At 45.0% G+C, this 6,931-nt stretch overlaps 1 non-coding gene across 1 annotated transcript; it reads left to right on the plus strand.

The window, feature by feature from the left end:
• Positions 1–585: 585 nt before the first annotated feature.
• LOC120538405 lies at positions 586–745 on the plus strand. The gene has a single exon (XR_005635453.1). It is a non-coding gene; the product is annotated as a U1 spliceosomal RNA (small nuclear RNA).
• The last annotated feature ends 6,186 nt before the right edge of the window (positions 746–6,931 follow it).

A 6,931-nucleotide genomic window follows, 5' to 3' on the forward strand; every position in this document is an offset into this window, starting at 1 on the left:
AGTACTTTTAGTTGTTTTTAAATGTGCTATATAAACAAATGAATAATTAAAACCAAACAAACCAAAAGGCACCAAATCTCCACAGCAGTCCTGTGGAAACGCTCCAACGCTATGGAGAGGCAGAAACAACGAGAGACTTGGGACAAAACTCGGGTGTAGAAAAGGCACTAGAAATGATCTGATGGACACCAAACTGAGAAATCCAACTCCATCACAAACCCCTCAGCTATGATTGATGGAATTTTGTAAAATTTAAAAATAATTCACCATGAATAGTAAAGACATCAGCCAGCCCATAATTCTGACTGCCAGGTATTTGGAAGTTTGGCAAGCAAAACCACAAGTGACTGGGTCAGAGAGGGAGGACACCCAAGACTCCTGGGGAATATGCCGACTATGAGACCCTCACCCATAATAAGTGGGAGTCACTGCTGCCCATTTTCCTGCAGGCTATTGGTGTTCCTCCTCTTTAAGGTTATACAGTAAGAGTTAATAAAGTGCTACCTAAATATTCACTTTATACTGTCTTCAGGTTTATCTTTCTATTATAAAGTGCCAGGCTAAACGGCTAGTGAGAAAGTGGCACTACTTACCTGGCAGGGGAGATACCATGATCACGAAGATGGTTCTCCCAGGGCGAGGCTCATCCATTGCACTCCGGGTGTGCTGACCCCTGCGATTTCCCCAAATGCGGGAAACTCGACTGCATAATTTGTGGTAGTGGGGGACTGCGTTCGCGCTCAAAAAAGAAAAAGAAAGTGGCGCTACAAGCCTTCGGTGCCTTTTGTGATCCTGGGAAATGTGAACTCACTACCAAATATGATCAACGAACTGGCCGTGCTGGTGAAAAATGTCAGGACCTACAGAGAATGCAGCTTGCTGTGTTTTTGTGAAATGTGCCTAACAACTACCATCCCAGATGCTAACGTGGAGCTACCCAGGTTTAGCACAGTTAGAGCGGACAGAGGCGCAAGTACCTACTGGAAGCGGAAAGGAGGAGGACTCGCTCTCTACGTGAACACAAGGTGGTGCAACTCTGGACATGTAAACGTTAAAATCTCCACTTGCTGCAGGGACATCGAACTGTTGGCCGTAAGTCTGCGTTCCTATTACCTACCCAGAGAGCTTGGACACGTGATTGCTGTTATTGTTTACTTCCCTTCTCGGGCGGACATGGAGATAGCGAGTGACGTCATCCATTCCTGAGTCGCTTGTGCTAATCTCTGGAGACTTTAACCAAGTGACGCTGGACAAAACATTACCTGCCTTCTCCCAGTATGTGGACTTTAAAACAGTAGGGCTATCGACCTACAGTATGCAAACATTAAAGACGCTGTAGTGAGTGCCTGGGCCTGCTACCCAGCAAGGACGCCCAGGAGGATCAGAGGAGAGCTTACGCCTCCTCCAGACCACGAGGGGGCAACCGTCCTGGTGGCTTTGGGTACCATGGGTGCACAGCCTGGAAGCTCAGCCCTGTAGAGGCCTGTGGTCACCGCCAGGGGGCGCCCTGATGCCTATGGAGCCCTGGACCTCAACACTTCTGCCACACCCGGAAGTGCCGGGGGGAAGAGGATAAGGGACACCCGGAGTGCTTCTGAATGCAGAGCCGGTACTTCCACCACACTGGGGAGTGCCGGTGGAAGATTACCGGGAGGCACCTGGAGCACATCCGGGTGTGTATAAAAGAGGCTGCCTCCCTTCATTCGATGGCTGGAGTTGGTTGGAAGAGGACAGAGCTAGGGAGGAGAGGAAAGAGGTGGCCTGAAGAGTAAAGGCATTGTGAAGAGAGGCCTGGACTTTGGGGTGATTGGTGCTGCGGCACTGGGTTGTGTTTGTCCCACCTTTGTATATATTTGTAAATAAACACGTTGTGGTGCTTAAAACATGTCTACCTGTCTGTGTCTGGGCTGTTCCCCACAACGCATACAGTGCCACCCTGCTGCCTGCACTTGGGAAAGCAGATCATAACCTGGTTCTGCTTCAGCCTCACTACAAACCAAGAGTGAAGGCGCTACCTACAACCACACGATCATTCAGGAAGTGGTCCCCTGAGGCAGAGCAGGCTCTGAGAGACTGGGATATCCTGCAGGGGTCACATAGTGAGAACATTGAGGAGTTTGTTGACTGCACTACTGACTACATCAACTTCTGGATGGACATTGTAGTTCCAATAAGAACAGTATGCTGCTATGCTAACAACAAGTCATGGATTACAAGTGACATCAAGGGCCTTTAGAACCAGAAGAAAAGGGCTTTTAATGGTGGTGATCAGCATGAGCTCAAGCGCGTGCAGAAGGAACTCCGAGTCCAGCTCAGGGCAGCAAAAGAGCAGTACAGGAGAAAGCTGGAGCAGAAGTTGCAGAATAACAGTATGAAGGAAGTGTGGGATGGGATGAAGATTATCACTGGCTGCAGCTCGAAGCGGGGTGCCACCATCGAGACAGACGTGGAGAGAGCAAACCAAATGAACAACTTCTTTAACAGGTTTGACCACCCTAACCCACTCTCACCTCGGAGTACTGCACCCTCCAACCATCCTTCTGCTGATACCAGCATAGGTGAGACATCCCCACCCATAATTACAGCAGCGCAGGTGAACAGAGAGCTAAGGAGACTTCGTACCAGCATAGCAGCGGGTCCAGATGGAGTATCGCCACGACTGCTGAAGGCCTGTGCGCTGGAGCTGGGAAGTCCTCTACAGCGCATTTTCAACCTGAGCCTGGAACAGGGGAAAGTCCCGAGGCTTTGGAAAACATCTTGTATCACCCCAGTCCAAAAGGTATCACGTCCTGGTGAGCTGAATGACTTCCGGCCTGTCGCTCTGACGTCACATGTGATGAAGACCATGGAGCGGCTGCTGCTTCACCACCTGAGGCCACAGGTCCGCCACGCCCTCGACCCTCTGCAGTTCGCATACCAGGAGAAAGTGGAAGTGGAGGATGCCATCATCTACATGCTACACTGATCCCTCTCCCACCTGGACAGAGGCAGTGGTGCTGTAAGAATTATGTTTCTGGACTTCTCTAGCGCCTTTAACACCATCCAACCTCTGCTCCTTAGGGACAAGCTGACAGAGATGGGAGTAGATTCATACCTGGTGGCATCAGTGGACTATCTTACAGACAGACCTCAGTATGTGCGTCTCGGGAACTGCAGGTCTGACATTGTGGTCAGCAGCACAGGAGCTCCGCAGGGGACTGGACTTTCTCCGGTCCTGTTCAGCCAACATACATCGGACTTCCAATACAAATCGGAGTCCTGCCACGTGCAAAAGTTCACTGACGACACTGCTATGGTGGGCTGCATCAGGAGTGGGCAGGAGGAGGAGTATAGGACCCTAATCAAGGACTTTGTTAAATGGTGCAACTCAAACCACTTACACCTGAACACCAGCAAAACCAAGGAGCTGGTGGTGGATTTTAGGAGGACCAGGCCGCTCATGGACCCCATGATCATCAGAGGTGACTGTGCAGAGGGTGCAGACCTATAAATACCTGGGAGTGCAGCTGGATGATAAATTGGACTGGACTACCAATACTGACGCTCTCTGTAAGAGAGGTCAGAGTCGACTATACTTCATTAGAAGGCTGGCGTCCTTCAACATCTGCAATAAGATGCTGTGGCGAGCGCCCTCTTCTACGAGGTGGTGTGCTGGGGTGGCAGCATAAAGAAGAGGGACAAACTGGTGAGGAAGGCAGGCTCTATTGTAGGCACGGAGCTGGACAGTCTGACATCTGTGGCAGAGTGACGGGTGCTGAGCAGACTCCTGTCAATCATGGAGAATCCACTGAATCCACTGAACAGGATCATCTCCAGACAGAGGAGCAGCTTCAGAGACAGACTGCTGTCACCATCCTGCTCCACTGACAGACTGAGGAGACCCCACACTATGCGACTCTTCAGTTCTACCCGGGGGGGTAAACGTTAACATTATATAAAGTTATTGTCTGTCTGTTATACCTGCATTGTTATCACTCTTTAATTTAATATTGTTCTTTATCAGTATGCTGCTGCTGGAGTATGTGGATTTCCCCTTGGGATTAATAAAGTATCTATCTATTGTATAGTGCCTTTCCTACCTATCTATCTTTGACATTTACCTATCTATAAGTGCTTCATAATGTCCTTTATATCTATCCATCTGTCTAATATATACTGTATACTGACTTTTATATCTGTATTTATTATATAGTGCCCTTTTATCTACCTAATGGTTTTTGTATTCTATTGTGACGTTCACAGCAGGCCACGACCTTCACTAGCCCACCCAGAAGAGACTAATCCCAAACAAGCCTGTCCCAGAAATCTACCTGCAGGAGTGGAGAAAACTGGCTTAACAGTTCAAAATAAATCTAAACAGACACAAAATGCCTAACACGGAGGAGAAAGTGTAAAAAAATGCTAAATTATGGCCAAAAACAACAAGGATTAGTTGCAAATAAAGCAATTTTTATTAAAGAGCAAAAATGATCAAAAAAGGTGCTCAAAAGAGAAAAAAGAATTTGCCTAAAAAGCAAATCAAAGGAAACAAGTCTGAAAACACAACTAAGAAGGTAGAATCCTTAGACAGAAGTCAGAAAGTCATAAAATCCAATAAAAAAAATATAATACTCACAAACTCTCCAAACACAAGCACAGTGAAGTCCTAATCTGAGTTTAACTAGCACTGGCCTTAAATAGCCAGAGGGCGGGGTCAGATGAGTGATGTCACAAGACAGCCCCTCCTCTCAGGGCTCCACCCACAAAGCACAAGGAATGGAGGTGCACTTCAAAGAGCAAAATACAGTTACAAACAAAACCAAAAAAACAAAGAAATATGAAAATGACAACAACAAGAATAAAACACACATAAGTATGAATCCTTTAATAAGAATACATTTTCTTGTGTATTTGTGGATTTAAATCTTGAAAACATTTTGTCTTGCGGTTCACTGTGAACGGCACTAAATTGTGCTGATTTGGTTTACTTGTGTTATTCACTAAGACTCCTGCCTATTGCACTTCTGGAATCTGTTGTTGCTTACCTCCTGAAGGAATCCTAGTGCTGCCCCCTAGAGGCCAGGAGGTCTGGAGACAGCAGCTGTCTAGTTGGTTAGAGAAACACAAAATGAGATTTATATTGTAGATAGATAGATAGATAGATAGATAGATAGATAGATAGATAGATAGATAGATAGATAGATAGATAGATAGATAGATAGATGAAAGGCACTATATGGTAGATAGATAGATAGATAGATAGATAGATAGATAGATAGATAGATAGATAGATGAAAGGCACTATATGATAGATAGATAGATAGATAGATAGATAGATAGATAGATAGATAGATAGATAGATAGATAGATAGATAGATAGATAGATAGATATGGTATAATGCACTTTCAAATTCGGAGAGATTGATTTTACACTCTATCAGGTACTTAATTAGATTGATAGATAGAGAAGGCACTGTTAAAGTATACAGAGAAGTGTTCAAGGTTGGATACACCGCTTTATTAAAGATATGCAGTATTTAAGCTCAACATCTAAATGGACGGAAATGCTGAGCAGAGAGAGCTGAGGTCAAATAAAGATAATTGGTTACACCTGACATTTTGAATCCTGTGCAGAACACCTGAGGACCAGAGGACCATGGAGTTGGTGACAGAGGTCATCTACTGAAGGAGGACAGCATAAGCAAAGAAACACAGTGCAGTAAAGCAACCAGGGCAGTGTTGTTTGATTCCTTAAGGGCTGCTGCAAAGACCCGATGAAGATGAAGAGCTGAGCAGAAAAGAATGTGGATGAGGTTAGGAGGCTGTGACACTACTGTAGAGCTAAGGAGGACTCATGAGTTGATTATTGCAGTTTGCTGTTGTTTGGTATCCCTGTACAGAGCCTAAACAGACCATAGGATGTCCAAAATTCAGCGTCAAGGGTCGTTACACATTTAAAATGATGGAAGCACATTACTCCTACACTTCCCAGATTACATTGGTTACATGTCCTTTTTCTCAGCCATACATTTAAGTCTCTTCAGGGTGAAGATGTTCTGAAGCTGGCACTGAGGAAGACCACGGTCAGGATTGTTGTGCGGCCCCAACTTCTCTTTTGTCTTCATTGAAGCCATGTGTCCTGTCACGTTCACTTGGCGGCTGGCTCTATGCTGTTAACCGTCCCACCGTGCTGATTGAGTTCTGTCTTTGTAGCTTTGTGCTTGTACATCACTTTCTGTTTTTAAATCTAACCTTCAAGCGTATCTTTTTAATTTTGATTTTTGTTGATTTTGTTAACTATATACACATATTGGACTGTTTAATGATATGTTTTAATATTTTGTATTAATTTACAATGTCCTTGGGTATTTTGAAAGGCTCTTTTAAATACAATGTTTTACAATTATTATTATTATTATTATTATTATTATTATTATTATTATTATTACTTCAATGAGCTCCAAAACAGATCATATCGTTTAGAGGCCTAAAAAACTGAGAATGGCCAACACTGTGGAACAACAGAAACTAATGGTAATCACAGTCAACTCCAGAACTTGGGTACAATGGGGGGTCCAGGGATGAGACCTGAAGAGCAAAGACATCTGATAAGAATGGCATAAGCTGGGAATCACGATAAGCTAAGGTGCTTCAAAAGGACTAAGAATGTCTACTGAGGAGGACCTAATAAACTTGGACTAGTGAGCAACGTGAGCTGAGGGGGGGAGCAGAGAAAATGGGATCAGGGTGAAAAGGCTCTGAAGTTGGCATTGAGCTGGCGGCCAGGACTGTTGCCTGGTATAAACACATTAAGATAAATAAAGAGGGTCCAGGACCCCAAGAAGTGTAGAGAGGGCTCTGATTGAGGACCATGAGAACAATAAGGTTTTTGGGTCATAAGAGAAAATTTAACCTGGCAATCAGGAGTACCAACATAAGGAACGAAACATCA

This window comes from Polypterus senegalus, chromosome 10, assembly GCF_016835505.1.
Source record: "Polypterus senegalus isolate Bchr_013 chromosome 10, ASM1683550v1, whole genome shotgun sequence".
NCBI classification, from domain to species: domain Eukaryota; kingdom Metazoa; phylum Chordata; class Cladistia; order Polypteriformes; family Polypteridae; genus Polypterus; species Polypterus senegalus.